General features: G+C 47.5%; 1 long non-coding RNA gene across 7 annotated transcripts in view; it reads left to right on the forward strand.

Annotated features, from left to right (window-relative positions):
• The first annotated feature begins 731 nt into the window (after window positions 1-731).
• Window positions 732-14,467, forward strand: part of LOC139705342 (uncharacterized) — a 28,153-nt gene continuing 14,417 nt past the window's right edge. For 4 of the 7 annotated variants that reach the window (XR_011707218.1, XR_011707210.1, XR_011707217.1 and 1 more), the window contains exons 1-2: window positions 1,010-1,114; window positions 1,470-1,589. This is a non-coding gene — a long non-coding RNA (uncharacterized lncRNA). Of the gene's footprint in view, window positions 1,199-1,469; window positions 1,590-14,467 lie in introns of all 7 variants that reach the window. The other 3 variants (XR_011707212.1, XR_011707216.1, XR_011707213.1) reach the window with 3 other exon arrangements.

Below are 14,467 nucleotides of genomic sequence, written 5' to 3' on the forward strand. Positions count from 1 at the left end.
CATTGTTTGGGGGAAACGCCGCAGCTCCTGCGCACGCAGCTGTGTCAAGTCATTTCTCTGTCTTATTCTTTTTGCTCAGCAGGTGGCATTTTATCCGCTGCTGCCTGTGTTCATGGACTGAGACATATTAATCATGCAAATTAGGATCTTATTAATGAAGGAAAAATTAATTCTGCCACTGTGTCTGGGTTTGCTGTGACAGCTTTGTTAATGCCCTATCACTGCTAATACCATCAGTGACTTCTCCCTGGCCTGCCGCAAGTCGGCACGTCCACTTTCAGGGTAAAGGTCAGAGACTGGAGCACATGAGCACTTTCCTCTTCGGGGTGGGTGTTGCAAGCGCATGTTTGTGGACAGTGCCTGTTTTCAGGACTGGACTGCACAATCTTGACCTCCTTCCCACTGTTGACAGCTTGTAGTTTCACTCCATCCTTTGAAGTCCTCTGGTGCAGCCCACTGAATGCAGTGCAAGCCAGGGGTTCCTTGTCCCTCCATGACTTCTGAGTCTCACCTGCTGATGGAAGGCTATTTGCACCTAAATGGCCTTTTGTCTGCTGTGAGCCTTCCCAGAGGCCTCTCCCCTGGGAGCAGGAGCGGGCTGCCGCAAGCTGTGTCATCAGGACATTAGAGACCTGCAGATAATCTAAATATGGCCCCATGTGCATCTTCTCTTCATGCCCGCTGCTTAACCCCGATTTCCTCTTGCACTCCTGCACTGAGCGAGATCTGCTTCTCCTGTCTGCTTTAAGTTGTCTACCCAGAGAGACAAGTCTAGAAACAGAGTGTTTGGGGGAACTTAGGGAAGTCCCCCTTGCAAGGTGGAAACACCCTCTGGAAAGGCTGCCATTCTGGATGGCTCACTGAGTCACACCCATCTTCTGTCACAAGATTTGGCTGAGCCTGAGGAAAGAAGTAGGCAGCTGTGTGCTCCCTGCAGTGAATGCAGAACGCCAGGAGCCCCTGAGGGACAGGTCCTCGAGGGTGTCCAACTACTGGGAAACAGGTCTGAGACCTCCACACGTTCACTCCGAGGGCTGCGGACCTGAGTCAGGAGGAGCTTCCATCTGGGACTCGCTGAGGCTGCTCCTGGGGTAGAGGTTCACCTCTGCACCAGGTGTGCTGGTGCACACCTCTAATCCCAGCTGCTTGGGAGGCTGAGGCAGGAGGATCGCAAGTTCAAACCAGCCCTGGCAACTTAGTGAGACCCTGTCTCAAAATAAAAAATAAAAAGGGCTGGAGATGTGGTCCAGTGATGAGTGTCCCTGGGTTCCACCCCTAGTAGAAAGAAAGAAGGTGGGGGGAGGAAGGGAGGGAAGGAGGAAGGAAGGAGTCCACCTCTCCATCGCCCTGAGGCTGCAAGGGGGGAGGAGACTGGCTGCTGTGGGTTTGCTAAGCCACCTGCTCTCTGGAAACCTGCTGCTCCTTCTGATGTTTGTCCTGACTTGTGTCGCTCTCCTTCTTTCCCTGAGATCCTGAGTGCTTTGCACCACCCTGTGACATCCCGCCTGACCTCTGTCCTTCCCTCGCCCATGACCTCTTCCACGCCTACCTCCTGTGATGCCTCTCCTCCAGCGCCCGGTGGGATCAAGGTAGGAGACCTGGCCTCAGCCTGGAGAGGGCACGGATGGTCAGGATATTCCTCCTGGGAGCTGAAAGGACACAGAGTGGGCGGCTTCAAAACAGAACTGATTGTCTGGGTTCTGAGGCTGGAGGTCTGAGATCAAGGTGGAGATGGGCCTCCCTGAGGCTGCGAGGGGGATCTGTCCTGGGCTCTCTCCCGACTTGGGCTGTGGTCTGTGGCTGTCTTTGGAGCTCCTTGGCTTGTAGAGGACATGACCCCTGAATCTTCTCCTTGGCAGTGCTCATAATTGTACCAGGAACACTTCACCCCTGAGCTACATTCCCATTCCTTTTTATTTTTTTATTAGACACAAGGTCTCTCTAAGTTTCTGAGACTGGCCTTAAGCTTGTGATCCTCTTGCCTCAGCCTCCTGAGTAGCTGGGATCACAGGTGTGGCCTCTGTCTTTTTTTGATCTTGTCTTCCCCGTATGTACCCCTCCCTCTTCTCATGGCATTCCCACCATGAGGGCACCAGTCACATGGGATTGGGGCCTTCCTTCAGGGTGGCCTCACTGGGGCTGATGACACCTGTGACAGCCATATCCCCAGTTAAGGTCCCTTCCTGAGGTCCTGGAGGTTAGGGCTGCAACCTGAGGGCTTCAGAGGGACACAGGCAAGGCCACACAAGAGGCTCTGATCCTGACTGTTGAGGTCCCATCCCACGAAGACCCTTAGTGGAGACCTCAGGACAATTCTCCTTGCTGCCGAAAAGGGTGCTTCTCCGGGTCTGGGTGGACTCTGGTCACCTAACACCTGCTTCTGCACTTCTCTTTTTTTATTATGTTCTTTTTAGACACACATGATAATAGAGTGTATTTTGACATATTGTACATACATGGAGTCTGACATTCCAATCAGGATCTCATTCTTGTGGCTGTACGTGACGTGGAGTCGCACTGGCCGTGTATTCATATATGAACATGGGAAAGTGATGTCTGATTCATTCCACTGTCTTTCCTATTCCCATCCTCTCCCCCCTTCCTTCCTTCTTTCCTCTTTGTCTACTCCAAAGGCAGCATAATGTAATTAAAGTCTGGTATTGCGATGCCTCCTGCATCACTTTTCTTGCTGAGGATTGCTTTGGTTATTCTGAACCTCTTATTTTTCCAAATGAATTTCATGACTGCCTTTTCTATTTCTATGAAGAACATCACTGGGATTTTACTAGGAATTACATTAAATCTGTATAGCACTTTTTGTAGTATTTTGATGGTATTCACTCTGCCTACTCAAGAATACAGGAGCCGGGCATGGTTGCACACAACTCTAATCCCAGTGGCTCAGGAGGCTAAGGCAGGAGGATTGCAGGTTTAAAGCTAGCCTCAGCAACTTAGCAAGGTTGTAAGCAACCCAGTGAGACCCTGTCTTGGAATAAAAAATAAAAAGGGTTAGAGATGTGGCTCCGTTGATTAAGCACACATGGGTTCAATCCCTGGTATCCCCTTCCCCCACCAAAAAAAAAAGAAGAACAACACGGGAGATCTTTCCACCTTCTAAGATCTTCAGTTTCTTTCTTTAGTGCTGTGTAGTTTTCACTGTAGAGGTCTTTATTTCTTTGTTAGATTTATTCTCAAGTATTTTTTTTGAGGCTATTGTGAATGGGATGGTTTTTCTAATTTCTCTTTCAATCAATTCATCACTGATGTATAGGAGCACAATTGATTTATGGGGGTAAATTTTATATCCTTCTATTTTTGCTGAGTTCATTTTTGAGTTCTAGAAGTGTTCTGGTGAAGTTTTGGGGTCTTCTAAACATAGACTCATGTCGTTGGCAAATAGGGATAGTCTGAGCTCTTCTCTTCCTATTTGTATCCCTCTAATTTCTTTCTCTTGTGTAATTGCTCTGGCTAGGGTTTCAATGACTAGGTTGAATAGAAAGGTGAAAGAGGGATACAAATTGTCTTGTTCAGTTCTCAGAAGGAATGCTTTCAATTTTTCTTGATTGAGAATGATGTTGGCCTTAGGTTAGCATAGATGGCTTTTACAATGTTGAAGTATGTTCCTACTGTCCCTAGTTTTTCTAGTGTTTTGAGCATGAATGGATGCTAAATTTTGTCAAATCCTTTTTCTTCATGTATAGAGATAATCATGTGATTCTTGTCTTTAAGTCTATTGATATGATGAATTACATTTATTGATTTCTGTGTGTTGAACCAACCTTGTATCCCTGGGATGAACCCCATTTGATTGTAGTGCACTCTCTTTTCAATATGTTTTTGTATGTGATTTGCCAGAATTTTATTAAGAACTTTTGTGTCTATGTTCATCAGGGATATTGGTCTGAGGTTTTCTTTCCTCGATGTGTCTTTGTCTGGTTTTGGTATCAGGGTGATACTAGGTTCATGGAACAAGTTTGGAAGGGTTCTCTCCTTTTCTATTTCATGGAACAATTTGAGAATGGATTGATATTGTTCTTTGAAGGTGTGGTAGACCTCGGATGAGAATCTGTCTGGTCTTGAGCTTTTCTTTGTTGGTAGTCTTTTGATGGTATCTTGTGTTTCATTATTTAAAATTGATCTGTTTAAATTTTATATGTCCTCCTGATTCAATTTGAGTAGGTCATGTGTCTCTAGAAATTTGTCAATGTCTTATGATTTTCTATTTTATTGGAGTATAGATTTTCAAAATAGCTTCTGATTATTGCCTGTATTTCAGTAGTATCCATGGTTATATTTCCTTATTCATCATGAATTTTAGTAATTTGAGTTTCTCTCTCTCCCACTCGCTTTCTTTCTCTTAGCTTGTTTAAGGGTTTATCAATTTTATTTGTTTTTGCAAAAATCCAACTTTTTATTTCATTGATTTCTAAATTTTTTTTTGGTTTCAATTTCATTGATTTTGGCTCTGATTTTAATTATTTCCAGTCTTCTGTTTTGGGTGTTGATTTTCTTCTGTTTCTAGAGTTTTTAGATGTGATGTTAGATCGTTTATTTGGTGACTTTCTATTATTTTAATGAATGAGCTCAATGCAATGAACTTTCCTCTTAGAACTGCCTTCATAGTGTCCCAGAGATTTTGATGTGTTGTTTGTCTCATTTACCTCTAAGTATTTTTAAAATTTTCATCCCTGATTTCTTCTGCTATCCAATAGTCATTCAATAACATATTACTTAGTATTCAAAACAAATAGCTTCTATTTTTAAATTCTATCATTGATTTCTGATTTTTTCATCATGATCTGTTAGATAGAATTCAAGGTATTATCTCTATTATTTTCTTGTATTTGCTAAGAGTTGCTTTGTGGCCTAAGATACAGTCTATTTTAAAGAAGTGCTGCTGAGAAGAAAGTGTATTCAGTCACTGATGGATGAAATATTCTATATATGTCTGTTAAGTCTAAATTATTAATTGTATTTTTTATTTCTATAGCATCTTTATTTAATTTTTGTTTGGACAAACTATCCAGCGATGAGAGAGGTGTGTTAAAGTATTATTGTGTTGTGGTCTGTGTGATTCTTGAAATTAAGAAGAGTTTGTTTGATGTACACAGATGCTCCATTGTTTGGGGCATAAATACTACAATTGTTATGTCTTGTTGATGTATAATTCCCTTAAGTAGTATGAAATGTCCTTCTTTGTCCTTCTGATTAACTTTGGCTTGAAGTCCACTTTATCTGATATGAGGATAGAAACCCCTGCTTGTTTACAAGAACCATGTGAATGATATGTTTTTTCCCATCCTTTTACCTTTAGTCTGTGGATATCGTTACCTATGAGGCAAGTCTCTTAGAGATAGCATATTGTAGGGTGCTTGTTTTAATCCAATCTACATCTTTTGATTGGTAAGTTTAGGCTATTTACATTCAATGTTATTAATGAGAAATGACTTTTATTCCCTGTCATTTTGATTTAGTTCTGTTTTAAAATTTTAAATTAGTTTCCCCTTTGATTGACTATTTTAGTGTAGTTCCTCCCTTTGCTAGTTTTCACTTTTTTCATCACATTTTATTGAGTGTGTTTTGTAGTGCAGGCTTTCTAGTTGTGAATTCTTTTAACTTTTGTTTATCATGGAAGGTTTTTATTTCATCATCAATTCTGAAGCTTAATTTTGCTGGGTGTAGTATTCTTGGCTGGCATCCATTTTCTTTCAGAGCTTGGTGTATGTTATTCTAACAATTCCTAGCTTTAAGTCTGTGTTGAGAAATCACTGAGATCCAGATTAGTTTCCTTCTAAATGTGACCTGCATTTTTCTCTTGCAGCTTTTGAAATTCTTTAGGTAGGCTTTTTCATAATAACCTACCTTGGTGTGGGTCTACTGTAATTTTGTACATTTGGGGTCCTGTGAGTCTACTGTATTTGATTTTCCATTTTATTCTTAAAGTTTGGAAAATTGTCAGACATTATTTTATTGAAAAGTTTGTACATTCCTTTAGTTTATATCTTTATCATGGCTTGGATTGTGCCTTCATCTATCCTGGTAAATCTTAAATGTGGTATATTCACGTTACCTCATATTTGTTGGAAGTTCTATTTGTGGTCTTTTAACATTTTTTCCATGGTCAACTTTATTTTCAAGGTTATATACTTTGTCTTTGTTGCCTGAGGTTCTGCCTTCCAAGAGGTCTAGTCTGCTGGTGATGCTTTCTGTTGAATTTTTAATTTGTTTGTGATTCCTTCATTTTGAGGATTTCTGATTGATTCTTCTTCAGGATCTTTGTCTCCTTGTTGAATTGACCTTTTACTTTTTGTATTTTCTCTCTGATTTCATTTCTTATGTTATTTTTACCTCAGATGCCGCAGTCCGGCTGCAGCAAAATAACCGGGGGGTGACGAGCAACTTGTGTTCATTGATACAGCAGGAGTGGGAGCCGTTTATTGTAGGACAGGAGTGGTATTTATACATTCCACACAGCTTATCTTAATTAGCATAAACTAGATACATCAGTCAACCAATAAGGAATCTCCACACTTAATGGCTCGCTGGCGTTACTTCACAAACCACTCCCTCTGGCAATATGCCAGGTGCCATCCAGACTTGTTTACAGACTCTAACATTCCCCTGGCAAAATGCCAGGTGCCATCCTGACTTGTTTACAGACTCTAACACTCAGACATCAGTTGAACCATGAACTTTCTGATTCTATCTCTGACATTTCCCCCATTGTGATGTCAATGGAGTCTGTTGTTCAGGTATTCTGTGTTGTTTGGGACAGTTTGTCCCCCACCCCTTGTTTTTTTATATTGTTTGTGTGTCTACCCATCTACCTGGATGGATCTGAAGCTGTAGAGTTTCTACCTTATGAGTTTATAGTGTCCCTCTCTGTTGCAAGAACCTCACAGATTGAGGGGGGCCCAATGACAGCAACATCTATACAAACAACACATAGCAGTAGGCACGGTACTAAGTTCCTATTTTGATATCTACAGTGTTAATTGATACAACATGCAGAAATTATAGGATCAGCAATTTCCATCAGTAAAAACCGAAAATAATATCAAATTATGTATAGCATAAAATTAAACAATAGGTATTGTCTATGACTTCCAATATTGAATATTGCTGTGACCTTGGTGGTAGGGGCAGACATTATATACCTCACTTAATATTAAGTGGTGTTAAGTATAGAGTTGATTGTGAGGAAAGAATAAGAGATAGGAGGGTAGAAAAGTGATTGCAGCTTCCAAGGTGAATAGGGCAGATGCAGTGGTAATTTACGATGTGTTGTTAATGAGAAAGGGGAAGAAAAAATAGAAATAAGAATATAGAGGAGGAGAGAAAGAGTGGGATTTATCTGTCAGCCAGAGAGAGAGAGAGAGAGAAGGGAGATAGAGTAGTGGCAAAGACTATACCAAACAAAAGCAAAACAGGCTAATCAAAAACACTGACCCTCAAAATACAGAACATGGGAAAACAATACCTTCAAAAAGGGGGGGCCTAGAAATGAGAAGAGAGAAACAAATATATATATATACACATATATGCCTAGGAATCCTCGACTCAATCAGTACACATTCAAATAAACAAAATCCAAATATAGAAAACCAAAAGCAAAAAGCAAAACACAGCAAAGGATAAAAGGAAAAATCTCAGTGACAAGAAACCAAGGTGTTGTTCCCACTATGGTGGACAACACAGTCAGTAAGTATATGTGGTCACTGTGTGTGCCTGACTGATTTCTTTCTGCTTTTTCCTGAGGTTTGAACTAAGCAGGGCGTATGGGCCATGGGCTGTGGAGTCCTGACTTTTTATTGTGCTGTTCTCAATAGGTTGGGGAGTAAGACCTCCCAGCTTCCCTCTCTAGGCTGCGGTGTGGGTTGAGTGGTGACACTGCTGGCTGGGACAGGCAGAGCTGGCAGCCAAGTGGCCTGTTGACCAACTGGGCTGTGGCTGGGTGGCCAAGTGGCCAGCTGGGCCAGGCGGAGGAGTGGCTTATCAGGTGAGCCCAGCCACTTAGACCAGGTGAGCCAGGTGGCCAAGTGGGAAGCTGGATGGACCAGGCAGCGAACTTGCTGGCTGGGTCAGGCAGGCCCAGCTGGACTTCACTGTGTGTTTTTGATTCCAGACCTTTATCAGATAGTATTTGGCAAACAGTTATCTTAGTGCTTGGGTTGTTTTTTCACTCAGTTTATAGTATACTTCATAAAACAATCAAGTTCTGGCTTTGCATGCTCACCGTCAAAGCCACAGAGACGGTCTGCTGCGTATTCTGATAGAAGTTGTAAGTTTTGCCAGGCATGATGGTGCACGCCTGTCGTCCCAGCAGCTCGGGGGCTTGAGACGGGAGGTCTGAGGCAGGAGGATCACAGGTTGAAGGCAGCCTCAGCAACTTGTGAGGCCCTAAGCAACTTCACAAGGCCCAATTCCTGGCACTTGGGAGCCAGCCTCTCCCTAGGAATATTCAGCCCCTGCACAGCAGGGCCACCTGGGACTCCTGGGAGCAAAGCCTAGAGCTGGATGGCATGAACCTTGCCTCTGCACTTCTGATGACCTGGGCTCCACGGCCCTCAGGACTGTGTGTCATGCCCTGGCCTTGCCCGAGCTCCCAGCCCCCCAGCCTTCGGCATTGGGGGGGGGGGCACGTAGGGCCGTGGGTTGGGCCGTTTCCCTGAAGAAGACCAGAACCATGCTTAACCACTCCCTGAGTGTCGGCCCAGGACCCCACAGTGCTATGTGCATCTGAGGGGGAAGCTGCACCTGTGTGTCCTGTGTCCACAGGGCAGTGAGCACTTGAGTGTCCAGGCATTTTACTCATGGGGTTGGGCATCTGCCAGCACAGGGCCTTGGGGTGCTGTGGACCAGGAGGGAAAAGTCAGAGAGAGTGCTGGCTTGGCCAGTTCTGGCTGTGCGAATTGGGGCAAGAAAGATGCACCCCCTTGGGCTACAGGAGTCAAAGTCAGAGGCTTTTCCTGGGCAGATGCACATTAGGCCATGTCTGTGGTGGACTGAATGTGTCCCTCCCAAGGCTCATGTGTTGGTGTCCTCACACAGTGGCTTGCTTGGAGACAAGGACCTTTGCCCCCCTCTTTCCACAGTTTTGATCGGTGCAGTACAGCTGTACACAATGGTGGGAGTTACATATTCACACACCCACAGGCTACAACAATAGGATTTGGTCAATGCCTCTCCCCTGCACTTCCCCACCACCCCCGCCTCCTACCCCTTGGTCCCTTTTCTCTACTGATCTCCCTTTGATCTCCTCTTCCTCTCTAGCTTCTGCATATGAGAGACAACATAGGACCCTGATCTGCTTTGCCTTATTTCACTTAACATAATGGTCTCTAGTTCTATCAATTCTCCTGTAAATGACATGATTACTTTTTTCTTCATGACTATGTATATATACCACGTTTTCTTTACCCATTCATCCACTGATAGACACCCAGGCAGGTCCCATACTTTGCCTGCTAAAAACATAGGTGTGCATGTATCACTGTAGTAAGATGACTTTGATTCTTTAGGAAGTAGACTAATTGGGTCATATGTGGTTCCCTGCAGAGTCTTTTGGGGAACCTTCATACTGATTTCCATAGTGGTGGTACTAATGTACAGTTCCAGCAGCAGTGTTAACAGTGATCCTTTTTCGCCAATTCCTCTCCACGTTTATTATTTTTTGTATGATGACTGCCATTCTGACTGGTGTGAGATATAATCTCAGAGTAGTGTTTCATTCTGTTTTGTTTGGTACCAGAGATTGAACCCAGGGACACTTAATCACTGAGCCACATCCCCAGCCATTTTTATTTTTAATTTTGAGGCAGGGCCTCACTAAGTTGCTAAGGGCTCACATAGTTGCTGAGGCTGACTTTGACACTGTAATGCTCCTGACTCAGCCTCCTGAGTCGCTGGGATTATGGGCGTGTGCCACCACTCCCTGTTCAGCGTAGCTTTGATTTGCGTTTCCTTAATTGCTAATGACGTCGAACTTTTTTGTTGTTTACTTGTTGGCCTTTTGTATTTTTTCTTTTGAGAAGTGTCTGTTTAATTCATTTGCCCATTTTTTGTGTGTGTGTGTAAAGTTTTTTGAGTTCTGTACACATTCTAGATATTAATCCTCAATCAGAAGAGTAGCTAGCAAACATTTTCTCCCATTCTGGAAGTTCTCTCTTCACATTTCTAATTTTTTCCTTTGCCATGAAGTTGCTTTTTAGTTTGATGCCATCTCACTTATTAACCCTTGGCATTATTTGCTGAGCACTTGGGTCCCTATTGAGTCATTGCCTGTGCCGGACGGAGTGTTGACCCTATGTTTTCTCCTGGAAGTTGCACAATTTCTGGTCTAATTCCTGGGTCTTATTCTGAGTGATTTTGGTGCAGGGTGAGAGATAAGAGTCGAGTTTCATTCTTCTACACGAGGACCCCAGTTTTCCCTGCACCATTTGCAAGAGACTACCTTATCTCTATTATGTTTCTGGCACCTTAGTCAGATGGCTGTATCTGTGTGGGGTTGTGTAGACAAGGACTTTAAAGGGATAATTAAAGTAAATGAGGTCAGTGGGTGGACCCTGACCTGTCTGACTGGTGTGAATAAGAGGAGGTCAGGACACAGACACACAGAGGGATGACCACGCGGGGACATGGGAAGACGTCAGACCTCCAGCCCCCCAGTCCCGCACTGAGGTGACAGTGTCTGTGGTTCACTCCCAGCCTGCGCACTTGTGATGGTGGCTGAGCAAACTCAGGCAATCAGAGTCCCTCACGTCTGGAGCACAGTGGGCTGGACACATGCACAATAGGTCAGCCATACCCAGAGTGCCATGTCCGGGGGCAGCTCATGTGTAGCCTGTTGGTCTGCCTGTAGCACTGCCGGAAACAGAGAGGTTGAAACTCAGCTAAGCTCCTTGGGGCTGTCTGCAGCCTCCTCTCACCAGGGCTCTTCAAACCCTGGCTCTGGGCACATTCATGATCCTGCAGGCCTCTGACTGAGTCATGTCCTCTCAGAGAAGCCGTCCACCCATGGAGACCCCAGGGCCTGGGCCAGGTTCCCCTCTGGGCTCTGACCCGGCCCTCTCAGCACTACCGAGGCCTCTGTCTCTTCTTCCTGCCAAGTGAGAGGACCTGAAAGCAGGGTGCTTCCTCCCTGACTATTGTCCCTCGAGGGTCCAGCACACAGGGCACTTGGCAGTAAGGGGGGGAAGAAACCTGCTCATAGGAGGGACATAGAGTGGGGGTGGGCTTGGTGCTGGGCGGGAGCTCACAGGGGTCCAGAATCCACAGCTGGGAAGGTGTGGACACTGTCCCAGTCTCCAGGGTTTCCTCCACCTAAAGTCCAAGGTCACCCCATGAGGTCCCAACCAGCCAGAGACTGTTCGTGCAGGTGTTCCACTGAGGGCCGAGGCAGTCTGGGGAGGAGCGCCGCGGTCTTCAGGGAAGTGCCCCAAGAGTGTCACGTGAAGAACTGGAGGCAGGGCCACCGCTGCCTGAGACGGCTCATCTGTCCTTTGGGCCCCCTGAGATGGCTCCGGGACCCCTCCTCCTCTTTGAGTTCTGCAGCTCCTCTTCTCCTGCTGGATTCTGGGCAGTCAGACACATAAGTAGATGGACTTAAGAGCTGGAGAGGAATGACACGGAAACCACGCATGCTAGTGACAGCTGGGACAGTCATCGGGGAGGGAGGGAGCTTGGCTTCTGGGGGTTAGTGCAATCCCTGGACCTGGAAGGTGTTCCTGGGACCTGCTTCTGGGCTCCTGGAGGCACCTCAGTCCCCTCCACCTGGCTGTGGCAGGAGCAGTGTTAACCCAGCTAGAAAGCGCCTGGCATGCACCTCTCCCCTGCCAGTCCACACGGGCAGCCTCTGGGCCAGCGGGGTAGGCGGCACCCAGCACAGGCAACTGTGTGATGGTGAGATGTCAACTCCTGTCGATGAGGCTGCCCCCGACTGGCCAGGAGGGGGGCAAGGCCTTGGGGAGAGGCTCAGCGCTTCCCACGTTGCAGGAGCAAATGAGGCGGAGCAAGGCCTGCTGGGAGCCAGCCCAGAAGCAGTGGCGTTGGAACTGCCTCTACAGGACACTTCCCATTCACACAAGGGGAGGAGCGACGGGCTCCAGGCAGATGGAAGACCAGCATCTGAGCCAGAGACTGAAGAGGCCTGTCCATGGTATGAAACCCTTTGCAAGTCCAGCCTTACTGGAGTGGGTGGGGCTGTGAGCTTGCAGGCTGGAGGAACCCTCGGCCACACCAGGAAGGGATGCAGGCGGAGCTGGAGAATGTAGCTGGCCCTGCCGCACCCAGGACCACTGACACTTGGAGTTTGGTTATTTAATTGATGCCACAAAATGGCAGACCTGTGGCCTTCTTGATCAGCTATTCCAGGTTGCCCAGCTCTTACAGAGGTCATCGATGGGGGCACAGGGCACATGCCCAGCCCAGGAGGCCGGTGCAGCACTCCCTGGGTGAACATCACATGCCTGCCCCGAGGCCCCATTGCACTCCCAGCTCCTCTGAAAACAGCCAAGGGCAGGAGAGATCCCTTCTGCCCTGCCCTGGCTCCGGATTCTCCCCCGGGAAGTGGGAGACAGGGCTACATTTCAGAGGCAAGGTAGAAGGGAGGGACCCGGGAAAGCCCTACACGTGCAGGAAGGTAGCAGGCCCCCGTCAGCTGGCATTCGTGGCCCTGATATCACTCTTCTGAGGGCTCTCTGCAGTTTGCCTTTGTCACTTTTAATCACTACGTAACAATATGGGTGTCTGATGCTTAGATTCTGAAATGAAATGGAACCAGGGGTGTGTCCCCTCCAGGCCTCAGACTGTTGCTTCACACCCGCCTGGAGTCCAGACACTCAGGTGAGCAGTGTCCTCGGGAATGCACAGAGATGGCCACTGGCATGGGTGCTCAGTGGCTCCAGCCTCCTGCCTCCAGCCAACCCCAAATCGTTGACCTTCCCTTGCTCCTCCATTGAGTGCGAACCGCTTTTGCTTTTGCAGAACCAGAACAACTGATTGAGAAATAGGAAATCTCTCCAGTCCCTGGCAGCCCTGCTGGCTCTGCTGAGCCTGACCCTCCAGCCCAGCCTGACCCCCCTCACTCTGGTGCCTCCAAGATGGTGCCGAGGCGAAGCTTTCTCCATGGTCCTCAAATCTGGAAGACTGTAAAGAGCGGGCGCCCACAGGTGCATGCCCATTAACTACTCTTATTCCTGATGTGCCAACCCACGTCACACCCAAAATCTAACAAGAGGCAGGTAGAAAAAAATTCAAGGGCCTCCAGGGCAAAATAAATGGACAAAAAAAAAGTCACATTCCTCCAAATGAGGTGAAAAGTGAGTGCAGACCCTCTGCGCGCAGGGTTTCTCCCCGGCCAGGGAGGGGGCCCCTCAGGATGCTCCCCAGACCCTGGCTCCCAGCAGGCCTTGCTCCGCCTCATTTGCTCCTGCAACGTGGGAAGCGCTGAGCCTCTCCCCAAGGCCTTGCCCCCCTCCTGGCCAGTCGGGGGCAGCCTCATCGACAGGAGTTGACATCTTTGCTCCTCTGGCTCTGTTGAGGGTCACTGGTGACCCTCTTTGCTCTCTGGTGACCTCAACTTGTCCCTGCCCACATGTTCACTTCTACCTGGCCCCAAACCTAACCACCTCCCTACCTCCTGGGCACCTCAGCTTGGTGCCCATAGGCCTCTGAAATTGCCCCTCTGTGGGCTCTTGCTTCCCCTGGTCTCCCTTCCAAACAATGGTCCTGCCCTTGCCAGGTGCTCAGGCAAGGCCTGAAGAGCATCCTTAGTCCCCCTGGGTCCTTTGCCCTGTGTATCCACCAATCAGCAAAGCTGGCTCTCTGCACCACTCCTCCCGGCCTGCTCTGACTTCCACCAATCAGCAAGGCTGGCCCTCCCGCACCACTCCTCACCCCCATACTCTGATTTCTAGCCCCGCCTGGCTCTCCCGCCTCAGCGTTTTTCACCGGGTATGGCACAGGGCACCAGGGGGAGCGATGAGAACAACAGTCCTGAGCCTCAGCCCCTCAGCCCCCAGCCCACCCAGCGGAGTCCCGAGGCCCCCCTGGGCCCACCTGCCCCCAAACAGAACAAGGCTGGGTTGCCTTCGTGTTTGCTTCTCCCTCTGCCTAGAACCTTCCTTCCCTGGCTTTGTAGATGACTTCACATGCTGGGCATGGTGGCGCACACCTGCAACCCAGGGACAGTGACCAGGAGACGGAAGTAGAGGGGCCACAAGTTTGAGGCCCACCTTGGCAACGTTGCGAGACCATCTCAAAATAAAATTCTAGCCTTGCACAGTGGTGCGCATCTGTAATCCCAGCGGCTCTGGAGGCTGAGGCAGGAGGATCTCGAATCCAAAACCAGCCTCAGCAACTTAGGCCCTGAGCAACTCAGCCAGACCCTGTCTCAAAATAAAATATGAAGAAAGGGCTGGCGTGTAGCTCAGAGAAGGAGAGCCTCTGGTTCAACCCCCAATACCAC

Source organism: Marmota flaviventris, chromosome 1 (assembly GCF_047511675.1).
Source record: "Marmota flaviventris isolate mMarFla1 chromosome 1, mMarFla1.hap1, whole genome shotgun sequence".
NCBI classification, from domain to species: domain Eukaryota; kingdom Metazoa; phylum Chordata; class Mammalia; order Rodentia; family Sciuridae; genus Marmota; species Marmota flaviventris.